Below are 19133 nucleotides of genomic sequence, written 5' to 3'. Positions count from 1 at the left end.
CCAATCATCTAATGTGGGGCATTTGGGTTTTTCCAGGTTCTTTGTATAGTAAACAGTATTGCAATAAAAATAGCATGTATCCAAAAAAAAAAAAAATAGCATGTATCCTTCTGAATTAATGTTTTTGTGTCCTTTGGGTAGATCCTTAGGAATGGAACTGCTGAGTCATATGGTAGCTCCATTTTTAGTAGTCCGAGGAATCTCCAAACAGCTTTCCATAGTAGTTGTACCAGTTTGCACTCCCACCAGCTATATTGGAGAGTTCCTTTTCACAGTATCCTCACCAACATTTGTTGTTAGTTTTTTTGATATGTGCCATTCCCACTGATGTGAGGTGGTATCTCATTGTGGTTTTGATTTGCACTTCCATGATTATAAGGGATGCTGAACATTTTTTCATATGCCTGCGGGCCATTAGATATGCAGCAGATTTTTGTGAACTGAATTTGAATATTGCTGCTACCTTATTACTCATTTGTCATTCCCAGTTTTTTTATATAATCATTTGGATTTTCTATGTATATAAAGCCTATGAACAGTGAGTTTCAGTTTCACCTGTTCTTTTCCAATGTATATTCCTTTTATATCCTTTCTTGCCTAATTACTATGGCTAGGACTTCCAATACTGTTAAACAGTAGTGATAAAAGTGCATATCCTTGCATTATTCCTGATCTTAAGGAAAATGTCTTCCGCTTTTCACATTAAGTATGATACTGGCTTTGAGTTTGTCATCGATAGCCTTTATTATCTTGAGAAAATTTCCTTTTATTCCCACTTTATTGAGTTTTTGTAAATGGGTGTTAATGTTGTGGTTTTCAGCCACTATTGAAATGATCACGTGACTTTCTGTTTATCTTTCTGTTATGTCATAAATGACACTGACTTGTGTACAAACCTTGCATATATGGAATGAATCTCACATGGTCATGATGAATGATTCTCTTAATATTGCTTTGTCAAGGTTTTATTGAGGATTCTTATAGCTATATCCAGAGAAAATAATTTATGCTTTTGTGTTTTGTCTTTCTTTGGTTTTGGGATCAAGTAATGATCTCATAAAATGTGTTTAGGAGTTTCTCCCTCTGCCCTTTCAATTCTTTTCACTTTTAAAAAAGAGTTTGGAAAAGACAGGCATTATATCCTCCTTTAGTATTTAGCACAATTCATTAGAGAAGTCATCTGGTCCTGGGCTTTCGTTCTTTGGTAGACTCTTTAAATTTCTGTGCTTATAATTAGTCAATTTATTTCATCCTGTTTCAGAAGATTATATGATTCTAAATATTTGTGTATTTCTTCTAGATTGTCCAATTTGTTTGCATACAGACATTCAGAGTAGTTTCTTATGTGCCTTTGCATTTCTGCAATGTCTATATTATTTATTTCTTTTATTTCAGATTCATTGTTTGGATTTTCTCCTTTACTTGGTGAACCCAGTTACAGATTTTTAATTTTGTCTACCCTTTTAAAGGACCACTCTTAGTTTCCCTGAACTTTTGAAACTGTCTTTTTGTTTTCTACTTTATTACTTCTGCCTGAATTTTTACTATATTTTTTACTGAATTGTTTCATTTGTTCTTTTTCTAATACCTTCATATGTAAAGTTACATTGTTCAATATTTTTCTTGTATACTGATACAGATCTGTAATACTCAGAAAAAATTAGATGTACACATTTTTAGAAATACTAGTTTAGGGCCTTCCCTGATGGCGTAGTGTATTAAAGCACAGCACTAAGAAGCTAAAGCCACTTAAACATGAGTTCGATCCCCGGCCCCAGAGGTGATCCATACGGCACAGCAGACCTCTCCTGACCTGCCTACTGCTCCCCTCAGCAGTGTACTTCATCAGTGGGTCTGTTCTTCTTGCCACTATGTCTCTGGTGAATCCTCTCACTGCCCCTGCACCTCTGGCCTGTACCTCAGCTCTGTATGCATAAATAAATAAATCTTTAAAAAAAAAATGAAAAGAAAAAGAAATACTATTTTATAATATTAACACACACCTCTTTAATTTGTCCCTAATTCTATGACATTTACTTTATTTCTGCCGTGCTTGTGATATAATGAATCTTGTGTTTCAGTGTATGCTTTAGTAAATGCATTTAAAATGTAAATATTTAATTGGTATATAAACCAAATACATAATTATAAATGTGAAATTAAAGCAGCAATAGAACAAAAAGGAATAGTTAAGTGTGTTGCAAAAACCAAATATGATGTGGGCATGGATGGCAATGAGTTTGGGAAAACAAGTCAAGAAGTAAATTGGCTTCTTCTGCTAACAGTCTCAGCATATAAAACTCTATCTTTTCATACCTTTTGATGCAGATCTTGTATATTGTTAATCTACCAGCCTTTTCTCAGGAATAAGTAGAAGCTGTATCTTCAACTTTCAAACTCAAGCTAATATTTTAAGTAACAGGGATAAATTTTTCTGAAAAAAGATTTCTGAAACGTTTTGGTTGGTATCAGTTACAATTTAATTGTAACTTACACAATTATGTGTGTTGAAAACTATTTTTGAAATAATTAAGTTTTACAGAAGATGTAACTCATTTGTTGTTTCTTCTACCTTATTTTGTTTACTAACATACCTTTTCAAGAAAGGTGTTAAGATCTAACACAGTTTTAAAATGTTGCCTTCAAAATTTTAGTTGTCAAATGTTGAGACATTTAACTTTCATTAAGAAAATTCTGTTCTGTCATCAAGAAATAAATGACTTATGGCTTGGGTATGTACTAGATACTTAAAATATACTCAAATCAAATAATGTTTGCTATTCCATTTTTAAAAGCTTTTGTTTCATTCAAAATCAATAACAATATATTTCCCTGGATATCTACTAGGTAAAAGGATATGTGAAGTATCAATTTTGCCTTTTAAATGAGGCTCATTTTTCTTCTAAAAATAAAAGTATACAAAATAATGGTAATTAGACAGTATAATGGCGAAGATAAGCAATGTTTTCTAGCAATATGTTGAAAGACAACATACTTTTATTGGGAAAGTCAGATCTTCTGAAATATCAAAACTACAGGCATTTTCTTCCAGAAGTTCTATTTAGTCAAAATATCCATTCTTTATAGGAGAGTGGGAGGCTCTTTCAGCTGTTACAACTACCTATTACTGAGTATCTACTGGAACATATCCATGACTCTCAAAATTACCATGTTCAAAATGCCATTTTTTCCATCAAAATGTACTCTTACTTGTTACCCAGGTCTTAGTAAATGTTAAATACAGAGCTCCACTCTATCACACAGACTTGCCTTATTCAAAGTCCTGAGGGTTTTTCTTAACTTGTACCCCTCCCATACCCTATCCATCCAATCATTCACAAAGACCTGACTACACTACCCTGTAATCTCCAAATTCTTCCACTTTGCCCTCAACTAATTACTACTTCCCTAAACTACTAATCATTTTACTATCTGGATTATTGCAAACGTTTCCTTAACTGACCTCGATACCTCTAGCATTAGTTTTTCCAGTCTTTTTTTGGCTATAGTAAGAAAATCTGACTAGCAGCCTCCAGTGGCCCAAGTCCCTTCTTGTTCCCAAAATAATAAGCTCCAACTCCTTAATGTGAAATAGAAGGTCCTGCATGATTTCCTTTCTTTACTTCTCCTGGCTCACCCTTTCCATTCATCTTGCATTCTATGTCCCCCTGCCCTTCAGGGCATTTTCTCTAGATTCTCAAATGCACATGCTCTTTTCATTATGTGCTTGGCATAGACTGCTGCTTTCCTTATATGTAGCTTAAGACTAGTCAGCCTTCAGGTCTTATTAGATCAAGGGAATATTCCCCGATCTTTCAAGAGCTCTTGGAGCACATTTTATTCCTTTCCCACAGCATTTATTACACTGAATTGTTGTTGCCTGTTTGTTTCTAGCCTTCTCTGAACTGTAAACTTTGGCAAAAGTTCACAGCAAAATTTTTGTCTACAGTATGGCCTAGAGTCCAATCTATAGTTGATGGGCTCTAATGAATAAGAATCAACTTTGGAGTTAATACTACCTTGTAATCCTGGTACTGTCATATCAGTTACCTTGATCTTTGATAAAATTACTTAATTTCTCCTATTCTTTTTGAGGACTATTATAAAACTTATCCTGGAAGACTGTCAAAATCAAATAATATTGTATATAAAGCAGTTAACAAAAGTAAGTGTTTACTTTGGTTGATTCTTCAGGTTACAGGGCAAAATATGGCCAGAGGTAGCCTAAAAAAGGTTATAGTACTACCTCATGGAATTGAAGATTAAGAATGAACTAGAGCCAAAAACACAAGTAACAGAAAAAATGTTCATTCATGTCTACCTTTGGTCTTTCTGCAACCCCTTCCCTCCCTACCTATTTGTATTTCACTCTTATCTAGCTCTTTCATGTTGTTTGTCTCAGTCTCTCTTCATCTTTCACCTCTTACATTCTCTACTGTGAAAGAATGACATGTTTGACTGTTAAACTTGATAGAACATGGCTGCCAATAATGATCCAGTTATGAAGTTATCTAGAGCTTCATTTTAGACTAGACATTGGAAATCTAACTATCAATTTCAAATTTCTAAAGGAGAGGCCCTCCCTGGTGGTACAATGGGTTAAAGTGCAGCACTGTGAAGCTATCAGCAGCCACTGCAGAGGGAGTTTAAAACGTGGCCAGGGAGGTGATCCACATGGTGTAGCAGACGTCTCCTGTCCTGCCCATTTCTAACCTCAGCAGTGTTTTTCAGTCAGTCTGCCTGTCCCGTTCCCCACTCTGTCTCTGGTAAATCCTCTCACCCACTGCACCTCTGGTTTGTACACCAGATCTTGTATGCATAAATGAGTAAGGAAAATAGGCCTGAGAAGTTAAGTAACTTGGTTCTATGTCACAAAAATAGTGAAAGCCAAAACTTGAGAATGAACTCAAATGACTGTTTCTGCAGCCCATTTCTATTTCAACAGATCACCTGTTATCTCTTTCAATAGTTTCTAGTCACCTTCCATTGCTGCCATAACAAATTAAAACAAATGGCACAAATTTATTATCTTATAGCTTAGAGCTCTGACACAGGTTTCATGGGCTAACATCAAAGTTTCACCAGGGATGCAGTCCCTTTGGCGAATGAGAGAGAATCTGTTTTGTGTTTCTAGCAACCCTGGTTCATAGATGATTTTCTTCATTTTCAAAACCATCAACACTGTTTACCTGTAGCCTTACTTCTGTCATCACACTTTGTTTTGTTCTGCCTTTTCAAGATTGCTTTTCTACTTTTTAAAACTCTTATTAGTACTTTGGGCACAACTGCATAATACAGTCTGTTCTCCCTACTTCAAAATCACTTTATTATTACTTTATTCCCATCTGTAGGCCCTCTACCTAATTACACAACATCTCTATTCTGCCTGCCACAGTGCCCATACCTGTAGTCAATACACTTCCCAAAGTTGTAATGATTTGTTAGGATTGTGATCAAATTTTGGCTCAAAATGTGTCATGATTTAAATTATATACTAAGCAATATAGCTTTGCTAAATTAAGAATATAGCTTAATTTAGTTAATTTTCAACATAAAATATAAGTGGTAAGTTATCTATCTTAAAGGAAAATAACCCCCAAAGATACCATCTTTCTCTTCTATTACCAAGCTTTGCAAATAGTAGCCTTGGGGCAATAGAAAACAGAACAATTAAAGCTGGTCTTATTCTAAGTAACTGGAAGGAGAGAGAAACACTGCAAAAGGACTGGATACTGGAAATAGAGACTGTGGTTGGCATCATGATCAGTTTGTTCACATGAAACTGTGGATACAACTGTTCTTCAAATGCCTCCCCCTCCTTTTCAATGGGAGTTGGGTAGGAAGCTGGTCATAACAGAGCAATTACCATAATCACCAGTTCTCAAAGGTAGGAGATTTAGAAGTGAGTAGGAGGTAGTGGCACATGTATGAGAGTTAATAAGAAAACCTGAAATAGTATCTTTGATTACTGAAGTTGCTCCAAAGACATTCTGCAACTTTCACTACTATAAAAAATGTCCTCACTAATAAACTCTCATTAACACAGGTTTTGTGTTTGCAAATTAGCCTGCCTACTAATATTTATTTGTCATCCCCCATCCCCTCCCACCCTCCCAATCCCAATCAATGCTCGTGGCACTTTTGCGGTCATTTGTAGACAGGCACAGAGCTGGGAGAATCTGAGCTGAAAGGTTGATATGGCCCAAACAAGGTTCATATACTATTAACAAATGTCCTTTACATGGCCTATGTAATGCCACTTGTTTTTGCATTTTTGTGCTTTTGCTTGGTGATGGCACTATTTAAAACGGTCCTCAGGTATAAGTGATCAAATGCTGTCTAGTGCTTTTAAGCATAAGAAAGCTGTCGTGTATCTTACAAAGAAAACATGTTAAATAGGCTTCATGCAGAGACTGTATTACATTGCTGCTTGTGAATCAACCTCAATATATTAATAATGTATATCAAATAAGATTTCTCTAAACAGAAGCATATATAGAACAAGATTATGATGTTGATTGATAAATTGACAAAAATGTAACCACAAACTTTCAGGAAATTAGCTAACCTTGTATTTCTGCTAGGAGTAATAGTTACATATTCACTAATTTTGTGTTCCTGGTGACTTTTTAGAACATGAATACTGAAAATAATGAGAACTAATTATATATGAAAATTTAAAAAATAAAAAACATTTCTGTTAGAGGAATAATAAGTAACAAACTCTTAACCTCCTGAATGATATCCAGAATGAACTACATCCCCTGAAATCTTACAGACACCACCCCTCTCCTTGCCTACTGGACATCAGGTTCCCTAAGACTACAAATCCCAGCATGGGATGAACCTGATTTCCTGAACAAAGGGTCCCTGGGAAGGATATGTGGAATTAAGTGGCTATGCTTGGCTTATAACTGAACACATGCCTGCTTTTTGTGTTCTTCTTTTTCTAGCTATGGCTTGCACCCTGCTGAAGGAAGGAGACACATGGAGGGAGAGGTATGTAGAAGAGATACCTGGAAAAGACAGGTGAGTAACAAAGACAGGGAGAAATTATTCCCAGTCCTTGGTAGATACCATGGTAAGCATTATCTCAATATGGTGTACTTTGAAATTTAAGTCTTTCCTTGTTTCAACTCTCTGGGACTTGCCTGCTCCAGATCTTGAGGTTTACCTCCAAAAGTATCTTAGACTTGTGGCAAACCCATTTTAGCTCCAGCCTATGTGGAGCCCACAAGGGAATGGTTAATTTGGGGGAGTTTCATTGGTAAACTATTATTAGGAATATTGTTCTCTTATTTATGTATATCAATTCTATTAAAAATTATGTGCATTAAGAATCTGCTTTCTTTGCCTATGTGTACAACAAGTAGTCAACCCCTTTCGGAGCATGTACCCCTTAAAAGTCTGGGGTTCCTTGGTATCCCAGTTACATACCAACACTTCTATAAGTAAGTCAAAGTCATGCTTTTTGAAATTTGTGGTACTGTCATATTTTTGTGTGTAATATTGGATTAAAAATATCTAAAATGGGGGCTCTCCCTGGTGGTGCAACAGATTAAAGCATAGCACTAAGAAACTGGCCAACCACTTCAGTATGAATTTAATCCCCACCCTGGAGGTGATCCACATGGCACAGAAGATATTTCCTGTCTTGCCTGCTGCTCCCCTCAGTAGTGTATTTCAGTATATCTGTCTGTGCTGCTCCCCACTGTCTCTGGTGAATCCTCTCTGACTGTGACACACAATCTTTGGGGTTCCTTGGTTGCCAGCTGCACTCCAACCTCTGCCTCTGCTGTCACATTCTCCCAAGTCATTGTCTCTAATGGCATTTTCCTCTTATAATGTACTGACTTAGAGCCACCTTTACTATAATTTTAACTTAATTCCATCTGCAAAGACCTAATTTCCAAGAAAGGTCACTCACATTCATGGGTACTAAGTAAAAGGACTTAAACTGTCTTTTAGGGGAACACAATTTAACCTACAAAAACCACATATCAGATAATATATTACAGTAATGTTAAACTTTATGACTTTGATAACTACTGTGCTTGTGTAAGAGAAGGCCTGTTTTCAGGAAATACACTCTGAAGTATTCAGAATAATGAGACATGATGTTTGCAGCAAACTTTCAAACAGCAGAGAATGGGCAAATACCCATACCCAGGGATGGGAAAATGCCCATACCCATACATGCTAGGAGGGAAGATAAAATAAGGTGTGGCAAAAGTGTTTAATAACTAGTAAATCTGGAGTATATAGGAGATCAAGGAGTATACTCTTACAATTCTTCTGTAACTTAGCAATTATTTCCAATTAACAATTTTTTTTAAACCACACACAAAATATTACTATGAATAAGCTTAACAGAGTGTGCTCTATCTATAAGAAGAAAATAAAACTCTGGGGAGTATTCTTCTACTAGGTAAAGGGGATACTGCCTGGTCCATGAATTGTTGAATAAAAATTTTATCTCTAAATTTACCCAGCTAAATTTTTAAAGCAGATTTGGTGGCATCAATGGGTTCCAAAGTGAGCTTCTTATGGCACTGAGGAACAAGAACACAGATGTTGCATACCCCTCTAGTATTCTGAGTTCTTTCTCATTGTTTCCAAGCGTCATTTGATTGACTCTGAAGTTGTATGGGGAGATGCTGGATTCCAAAGTTACTTGGACGTGTTCTTTGAAGGGTCCTTGGCTGACCAACAAAGAGCTACTTGGTTTGTAAACAGCAGTTTCAAGCTGCTTAAAGGCAGTTGCTCAGATTGAATAACGTTAAGGAAGCCTTCTATATCCTAATTCAGGGGATGCTGCAGGTCACACTCTGAAGGCTGGTAACTGAGTATTCTGGAAGTGTCATCAGAGGAAGACAGCCTTAGAGTCCCATTGGGAGGCACTATACTAAGTACTCCTGACTACTCACCCTGCTGCATATCTAGATAGAAGGCAGTGAACCTTTGCTACACATATCCAGTTAAACAAAGTTCCACCTGATATCTCTGTAGCCTCCTGTACAGAGGCCAGAGACCTATGAATCAAATGAACAATAGCTCACATTGATTTAGACTGCTTCCACCCAACATGCTGAATCAGGAGTTAATATCTGAGGTCTCTCCTCTTTATTCTGACCAATGGCCTGAAGTATCCATATCTCCCAGATCACTGCTAAGGAGGCATGAATTCTCAGACTTGGATTTACCATGATGTTGATCTTATAGTTGTGCTCATTGTAAACTTTTTCACGATTTCCAATGTTTCAGTTTCTCTGAAACAAGCTCAGCCCTCTCTATGATCAATTGTAGCTTGAGTACATATATCTCAAAACATATTTCTTCACCTGCAAAAATATATGAAGAATACTTAACTCAGTGCTCACTTTGGCAGCACATATGCTAAAGTTGGAATTAGCACAGTCCATCTCTTATGTAGAGATGACAAATTCATGAAATGCTCCACATGGGGGGGGGAATCCTTTCATTAAATAAAATGGCTACGTATCAGAACATTTAAATCAGATTTCAAAAGAAAGAAGACCTAATTAATTCAAAGGGCTTTGTGTGAAACATTTGTTAAAGTGTTTATTATCTCTGTGACATGCAACAGTCACAGGTTAGCTCTTTCTGTTAGTATGGTCAAAATCATCACCAAACATAGAATAAATGAGTAAATATCTGGAAAAGAAAGAGCCCAGAACCATGACTGAGAGTTCAAGAATTTATAAATGTTATGGTGACAGTCTGAATCAGTGTAAGCGTACAGATTTAATAAACAGCACCGCTGAGCTCTATCATCAGGTGTACCACACATAGGGAACAGGAAAAAAAACCAAATTAGATTCTTATTTCACAAGAAATGCAAGTATACACTTGAAAAAGCTAAACTGTTTGTAATAAAAAGGAAAATAACTATAAATAACTTTTTAAATGATCCCTGCTGTAGAAAGTAGTCTTAAATCACAAAGTCCAAAAGAGAGGAAAATTACTTTTCAATTATTTTTGAGGTAAAAGGAAAATATTAAGCAAAATAAAAGAAAACAGCAACATGGAGAAATATTTGCAACATATGGACAAAAAAATCAATAGCCTTACCACATGAAAAAATCCCTAAAAATCTGAAAGAAAATTTCACAGCCCAATAGCAGATCTAGCAAAGATTATAATCAAGCAGTTGACCACATGGAGAGATGTACAGTTCCCTTCAACTGAAAAAGGCAAGTTATAATAACTTTAAGAAATCCTTATTAAACATACAACTAACAAAATAAACTATGTCCACAGATTTGAACACTGGGATAAACAAGCAGACATGTACATTCTAGTTCAATCTTCCTAAAAGAGATGAAACCTAGAAATACATCGGAACTTTTAAAATCTGTTAATATCCCTTGCTCTAAATATCAGAAAAAGATAAGGCAAAGTCAAGACTTAATTACAAAAAGGAGAAAATAAAACAAGTCAAAAATAAAGAAGAAAAAGCAGAACTGTAGACTCTCAGAGTTAGAAGAGAACCAAGTTTATAGGGTTCAGCCACTCAGAGACACAGGAAAGTAATATTGACAGATGATCTAGATTCCGCATTTTTATTCAAATTCCTGAGGTAGGGGAGTCAATGAGCCAACATTTGGTGGCCAAACGTTAAAAATGACCTGGGTAACTGCTTGATAAACATAAAATTTTGTCAGGGATCAAAGGCCTATTAATAGCATCATTTAATCATTTTTCTTTTGAGATGTCTACCTGCTTCTATTACTGGTGCAGTACTAAGAATATCGGAAATGTCTTTCAGAACCTTCAAATAGAATTCTTATGGACCTAGGAAACTTGAAATTAGTTAAAGCTTAGATGCCCTCTTACTACTATCTACTTTATTGTCTTTTCTAATTTAAACAGTGTCCTTTTTTCCCCACAAGTTAGGAGATAAAAAGTTAGGTGTACCCTGTTATCTAGTATATCAACTTTCTAAATTATGAACCTGTAGCTTCCTTTTTCCTTCTAGCTATGAATTCACCTCCAAGAATTGTCTGTGTAGTCTTTTGTTTTTTTTCCTTCTTCTAAACATCATTCTAAAAATCCTATTCATCTTTTGATGATATCCAAAGATAGTATCTTGACCCTCTTTTCTACATGACCTTTGATTTCTAGTTTCTCCTCCAAACAGAAAAACAAAACAAAAGAAAACCTAGTACCAATAGGAGTAGCTCAGAGAGGCAGGGTTAGCGCCACCATAACTTCTACGTGCCACGTGCCACTACCCCCATACTTCTTTGATATGGCTAATTACTTTTTTAAAAATCACCAAAAGCGCTCTATAAAAGGAGGTGCCATCCATAATTTACTCTGAATCTCCTTTTCCCCTTAAAGTATTTCCCAAATTTTCATATGAAAACATCTGGTACATATTTCTAGACTTTTCACTATTTTAGATGGCATAATGCCCATTAACCTTAAACACTGAATTTTTACTATCTACTATGTCCCTAAGTTTAGTGTATACATCTCCTTAAATTCTATAATTACATTTCCTGTTACTTTTAATATAAGTCGAAGACAAGGTTCTTTATGTTCAAAAGTTTTTCCTAGAATTTTCATATAACTTTTTTCTATTGGTCCTCATTAAGTTTAAAATAGCAACTACTATTATTAAAGCTTCCATTACCACATAAAATATGACATTAGATTTTGTACATACACTGTATAAAAAACACACTTCCAGAAGGTATCTGAATATTTGCCATTTCCTATCGTAACTATTTTTCATCTGCACTAACACCAACACTGTTAATTGACTGAGGATATACTATTCATGCCCAAATGAATAATCATGTTTATGTAACCAAATAGTATATTTCCACACAGATGTGTAACTTGTTAATTACAAGATTACTTTCTGTCTTTTTCTGAGGCAGGAATAGCTATCTTTCCATCAGAAATTCACTTTCCCCTTATATGGCCTAAAGTTGTCAGTGGAGATAACTTGGTATGGGAATGCCAAAGACTATTTTTCTCAGCTCTAATTACACTAAGTCATGTGCATACAATTGCTTATATCAGTATAATAAAAAGGAAATTAATGTGTATCTGAGATTTTAAATAAGACGGCTAGAAATATATTTATAGAGACTAAGATGTAAAGGAAAGGCACCCCTCCTTGTAAATAGGCAATTCACCTTGGAAAGTTAAGTAGTTACTGCTTTTTAACCTTTATAACACTGCTAAATCAAACCTCAGTTTTCCCATCAGTATCAATCAAAATATTTATTGAAATTCATCTTGTGCATTAATGCCTCTAGTTTAGCACTAGTCCTGACACTCTAAGGCACCTTGAGTGGCAAATTATCTGTGATTATTGTATGAGTTTTAAAGTATGAAACTATTTATTGACATTACGTTTTCTCATGCCCACTTTAAGTAAATATTACCAATGGACTGCTGAACTCTGCTACACTGAAAAACATTAAATATAAAATAAGTGCTTACTGTGTGCTATTGATCTCTGCTTGGGAGAACTTCAGTAAATAAAACAATCCTCATTCTAGCAAGGCAGTCCAATCCCTTAAGCTTTACCACAACTGTTTAAAACCTGTCTTACGTGGAATTAATAAACAGGAGTGTTGATGAAAGTGTTAAAATGGTATGTGAAGGAGTGGGACACTAATGCTACAAAATCAGGTTCATATTCCCACTAGAAAACAATACCCCAATTTATGAGAGGACAAAAGGTACATTCTTAGATACAACTGAAGAAATAAACGGAAGTCAAAGGAGAAAAGGTGGTGAGGGAATCACTGGCAATGGAAGAATTACATGGTGGTAAAAGAATAGCCAAAAAAAAAAAAAATTCACTTGTAGTTTTTAAATGAGACTTCTCATTCAGAGTGAAAAATTCAAATAATAAAATTTATATGAACAAGTTATGAAAGACGTCTACTATTCCCTCCAAACTGCCTTTTCTGTTCCTGTTCCTTTAACTGCTTTTAACTTAAAAATGTCATTATCTAGAAAAACTAATAATATATCACAACAAAACTTAGAAATTAAGCTTATCATAGAACAATTATAAGTTTAACTTGTTCATTAGAAGTCACCAACTTTTTCCACGCCACCCCAATTTCTACTTAAATCTGAGAAATTGAAAGCTATATTAAAAATTAAAGAAGATACTAGTTTTATAACTAGTTAAAGAAAACCTAGAGTCTATATATTGCTAGGGACTGAGACCAAAAATGAGACAATCTTCAGTTTCACGGTCAGTCCTTCCCTCCCAATACTTCCTGTCTCTACCTTCCACCCATAACCCAGCAGACATAGCCTATGAACTACGCATTATTTTACACATAGTACATCAAGAAAATAAAGTCCTTTTATTTATGTCCTGAAAGGTATGAACAGTAAGTCATTATATTGTCACTACTCTACTGGCATAATTTGGGATGTCTATATTCACTAAAATAGTGAAAAAAAATCTTTAAACTGCAGTAATGACTACAAAGTTTCAACTACAAAGTTTCACAGTTTATGCTAGAAAATGCAAAATTCACATTTGCAAGTGTCTAAACTACTTTGTAAGATCATTTTCTAGAAGAAAACTGAGAACAAAAATCTAAAGAAGGTATTTTAACTATAACCCCTGAAAAGACCAGACTAGTTCTATAAAATATTAAGAGGGGGTATACCTTAAAAGTGTGTTATATGTGAGGATAGTCTGTGTATATAGCCATATATATACACTCAGAATCACATCCCTGGATATAAAAGCCAAATTTTACTTGGCATTCATTCCACAGGGGACTATACTCACATTCATATAAAACAGCTCCTTACCACAATGAGTACTAACAAGGTCAAGTATTTATTACTGTCATGAAAAGAAAGTTTTAATGTAATACTTTCATATCAGGGTTTCGTGGGAACACAAAGAGGGTGAACATAAAGTCTTGCTAAGAATGTAGCACCATGACAGTGTACTTCCTTTTTTTTTTTTTTAAGAGTTATTTATTTATTCAGGGGTATAAGCCAGAGGTGCAGGGGCAATGAGAGGCTTCACCAGAGACAGAGTGGGGAGCAGAACAGGCAGATCGATGAAGTACACTGCTGAGGGGAGCAGCGGGCAGGTCAGGAGAGATCTGCAGCACCATGTGGATCACCTCCATGGCTGGGGATTGAACTCACACTGATGTGGCTGCAGCCAGCCTGCAGTGCTACGTCCCAAACCATTGCACCACCAGTGAGGATGACAGTGTACTTCTTAATGTTCGAGTGTACACATTTCTTTACCTCTTCTTTCCTTCTAGTATATAAGTTTGAATACTGTCTTTTCTAATACTGTCTATTACATCTCAAATCAGCCAAATCCTGAGTGAGCACAAACCCAAAGTAGGATTAGCAAAAGGAACTGCCTGTCTCCTTTCCTGACAGCAGTTGCAATAGCGACAATGTTGCTGCTCTTCAGGTGGCATGTTTATAAACTGAGCACATTTCAGAAACAGCAAAATTTGCACCTGCCAGTCTGGGGCTTGCTATATATGGCTGATACTTGTTACTTGTTAAGTCCATCTTCTCGTACCCCAGTAATAATCAATGAACAGAAAAATAACCTACCATTTCTACTTGGAAAATTTAGGCAGTCAGGGGGATATGATACCTGCAGTTAGTTTTAGAAATAATGTCCGTTGGAAGTCTCCCACTTGTTTAGAGAACATAGTTAGTTTAAATGTCTTGCATAACAGCCCTGCCATCTCGGCACACAACAGTTAAGTAACAGAAGCAATGTTCCTGAGAGACAACTCAAAGAAAGCAGCATGGAGTATAACCGCACATACTTCAGAGAACTTACAGTCACATACATGCATTTACAAGGGGAAATGAAAAGAAACTGTTATCTTGGGTTGGGAGAGAGGAGGAACTGACACATACTCAGTCTATAAGTATCTCATCAGTACATTATCCTAAATTCTGAAATTACAGGAATCTCTCTTTTTGGGAAAACACTTCACTATCCTAAAGAGTAACACCAGGTAAACCCAATCCAGACCAGAATATGTTGCCATCAACTCTGCTAGTTCCAAGACAACAGTAGTGTTGCTACAGCCAACGATTCCTTGGCATACAGACATGTTAAAATGATATTGGCAGCAGCACTGGCTCTTCTCTTTCACCCTCTGCTGTTACTATAGTTCCTTTTGCTAAATCTGCCTCCGAGTTTAGACAGGAGCTGGATGGTTCATAATCACCCAGCAGCTGCAGCTGAGCAATACTCAGCCTAATTGTGGCGCTGGAGCAGCTGAGAGGAAGAAAGGAGATAATACATGCCTACCATAGCGCCACACAAACTGCCGCACACACTACCAATAAGACACTTTAATTTGAACAGATTATCTCCTTTAAAGAAAAGCAGTTGTACCTCACTAAAGGAGTGTGTATTTGTATTTCAATGTGAACTGAAGGTGACCTAAGCCATGTAGAGTTCTGAACAATAGAAGATCTTAACTAAAACTTCCTGTAAATATTCACACAACAAAGCCAGCACCACAAACATCACCTTTATAACATGACTGAAGGTTCCTGTGATATAAGAGCTTGGCATAGATATCATCTCTTCTTCAACTCTACATTACAACAATGCAAAGTTACAACAACTAAAACAGCAAGCCATTAAACAAAGCAAATAAAATACCATAATAAAAATGAGCCCTAGCATTTTTAAAACTCCCACACTGTACTGTCATTGGCTTTCTTTGGAACAAAACGCACTCTTCCTTTAGATGCTGAGATTTTTTTCATAACATCCCTAAGGATATCAAAACTAAAGTAGAAATAACTGATGTAAAAGAATTGCTGTTCCAGAAAACTAAAATGGATTACAATTTAATACTGTGATGATGTAAACTTTGGAGTTTTAACTGACGCATTACCTTTTCAGAAAAAGTATATTGTATATTTGATGACAGAATGGTTTCATTAGTTTAATAAACATATTTTGATTAACTGTTACTCGTCACAATATATCAGCTGAAGAGGATCTTAAGAATAAAAGTTGGTGTTTTCTCTCAATTTATTAACATAATTAAACCGTTATTTATACACCAAAGTGGTTATACACACTAGCTGCGATATAACAATCATGATTTAATAGGTCTAATCATGATTGCAAAGAACAGCTTAGGCAGTGTTCTAAATTCAGTCACCAAATACTGTTCTTTATTCAGGCACCTTATTAAGTACTTTACACAAGGTTTCTTCAAAAAGAAAAATATATAAACTAAAACAAAGGCACCAAAAAGCACACAGAATGTGTGTGTGGCTTAATGAACGACATTAAGGTCAACACTACTGCAACCACCACCAGGTTGGGAAAACTTGCACCACATTAGAAGTCAAGTCCCCATCAAAAGTTCCTCCATCCACATATTGTATGAGAAACACTTCCTTACAGGTTTTTAAAATATACATGTAGTTTTGTCACCCAACTTTGTATATGTAGATAACAGAAATTAATACTGCTTTTTAAATTTTGGGGGGGCTTCTTATTTAATATAATGCCAATAGCAACTAATAAATGATGCTGTTCAGTATACTGAAAAGACTAAGAGCTAAATATATGTATGAAGCATAATTACTCTAAGATCAATTAATGATTACCAGAAGTGAAGGGGGAGAAGTGGGTAAATCAGGTAAAAGAAAATCAGTTATATAATGATGATAGAACTGGGCTTCTAATGGTAAGATTAATGTAGTACACATACATGTGGATTTTAAATGATGCAAACCTGAAATATAGGTGTTTTAATATAATGTTCTTCAATTAAAAAAATAGCTCATTAATAAATTTACTGCCGAAAGATGCAAACTTGAACTTTGTATTAAAGGTCTTACATCCTGTATTGGCAATATTTCACTTGGAGGGTCATTGCTATTCTTTTAGAATAGTCTTTTAACAAAGTATACCACGAAGATGATTTATTTTCATTGACAATGATTTTCAACTTGAGAATTTCCTGAATTAAAAAAACTTAAACCATGAATTAGTATTATTTCGACCATAAAACAAATCCCACCTACCCTAGAAAGAGTAGTCAAAGTTGTAATTTCACTTTCAGTTGAACAGAAATAAGTCAATTTTGTGGTTTATGGAGTCAGCAAGAACATACTACAAAATTAAAGCTATTGTACCATTATGGTAGTTACAGCCAAGTATATATTTTAAGTGTTTTATCTTTTATACTGAAAACATAGACATGAATACTCTTGTACTCAGATTCTGATCAAAGTAACTGTTCTTTTGAAGGCAGTCAAAATCCCTAGAGTTTAGCTAAACTACAAAAATTAAAATATAATTAAGTTTCCTTTTAAGTGTCAATTATGGCTTTAGTAAAAATGTGTTATGTGTGCACGTTTGTAAATAAATGGCTTAGTGAACACAACTTTCTTACAGAACAATGTATGAATCACATATGTACGATACAAGATCCTTGGCTTCTGAGACAAGACCCTCCTTCATTACCTGTCCATTCAAAATGTCTCCTGTCCAGAGAGAATCAAGCACTGAGTTAGATATGATTTATCACATACTTCACCTTAAATGCAAAGTCACACGGAATTTAACAGGATGGTTTAGAATTAAGGGATCTTTGCACATAATCCTACACTTACAGTACACAAACATACTACAATCACACACGTACATGTGAAATCACCTATGTGAAAACATATACCAGTGAAACACATAATAAAGTTTTGATTCCAACACTTCTCATTTCTTTAATAATCTATACGTAGTTAGGCCGTATGTTACCTCACGACTGTTTCAGTTCATTATGTTCGAAACAACTCAACCAAATTATGGCTCCCTCACTACACTACAAAACAAAAATCACGGCAACTCCTACAACAGACTTGACTTTCGAAGAGCTTAAAGCAACGTAGCCCTATGCCCAATAAAGCAAAAGCTGGAAGCAATTACCAAGAAGGAAAAAAAAAAAAAACACTTTAAAACAAAATTTTCTGTAACACATGTGAGCAGATTCGAAACAAATGGGAGGCCGGGTGGCAGAATACTGTAAAAGTGGATCCTGAATGGCATATTTCCCAGCCCCCAACACAAAACAAAGGAAAACTTTAACATGTTGCGGTTTTCAATCAAACCGAGACGCAGGAGGCTCACTCCCTCGCCGACACACACCCTCGTCCGCGCTCCCGGCACAGTTGCCACCCCGCGTCAGCCGGCGCGCGCGCACACTCACTCTCACACTCACACGCAGTCCCCCAACCTCTGGGACACAAGGGCCGCTGCCCTCACCCCTCGCGTGGCCCTCGCACGCCAAAATAAGCCTGGCCCCCACCTCGCAGTGTGGCCCACTCGATCCTAAAGACGCGGGTGGGGGTATCCCTTGCTCCCAGGACTTCACCTCGGACTTGGGCGGGACCGGGAAGCACTGGACGGGGCGGAGACCAAGGCAAGGGGCAAGCAGGTAGCGCCGGGAAGGAGACACGCCCGCCGGCCAAGGGAGGGGAGAAGTTTCTCCTCAACTTCCCGACTTGGAGCCGGCGGGGGCGGGGAGCCGCGGCGCTTCCCGGCGCCAGCAAGCGACAGGGCCTAGCGCTGCCGGCCGGGGGTCGGCCGCCTCTGCCGCGGGGTGCAGCCGGGTGCTTACCTGCCCTCCGGTCGCGCTCTCATGAGGCGCTGCGGCGGGGAGGAGTGGCGGGGAGGGGGCGGCGGGCGGCGGCGAGGCCCGCGGGGCCCTCTCCCTCCTCCACCTCCTCGTCCCGGGCGCCTGGCGGCTGCTGCGACGGCACGGCCGGCCCCGGACTCGTTACTTCAGGAGGAGGGAATTCCCGGGCTCCCCCACCCCTCGGCCTCACTCTCCACCTTCTCCCGCCGGGTGCCCGCCCTCGCTCTGGCTCCGCCCCTTCACTCCGCGGCGGGGACGGGGGCGGGGGCAGGGGCGAGGCGGGGGCTGAGGCTACCTGCCCGCGCGGCGGAACCGCTCACCGGAACTCGCGCCGCTCCCGCGCTGGCTCGAACGCCCCGCGCCTTCCCGCACCGGCGCGCGCCCCCTGGGGGTCGGGTTGCAGTCCGTCCGGGAGGCGAGTTCGAGTCACTTATTTCTACCCAACATGGCGGCGGGGTCCGG

At 37.4% G+C, this 19133-nt stretch overlaps 1 protein-coding gene across 1 annotated transcript in view; it reads right to left on the bottom strand.

The window, feature by feature from the left end:
• The window catches only part of YES1 (YES proto-oncogene 1, Src family tyrosine kinase), a 48316-nt gene extending 29499 nt beyond the window's left edge, over positions 1-18817 (bottom strand). The window contains exon 1 of the mRNA XM_004683770.2: positions 18654-18817. The gene's annotated coding sequence lies outside the window, so the exon portion shown is untranslated. The remainder of the gene's footprint in view (positions 1-18653) is intronic.
• Between the last annotated feature and the right edge of the window lie 316 nt (positions 18818-19133).

This window comes from Condylura cristata, unplaced genomic scaffold (assembly GCF_000260355.1).
Source record: "Condylura cristata isolate star-nosed mole 26May11 unplaced genomic scaffold, ConCri1.0 scaffold00016, whole genome shotgun sequence".
Lineage (NCBI taxonomy): Eukaryota > Metazoa > Chordata > Mammalia > Eulipotyphla > Talpidae > Condylura > Condylura cristata.
Note: the sequence above shows the minus strand (reverse complement) of the source record. Positions and strands in the feature narration are given on the sequence as shown.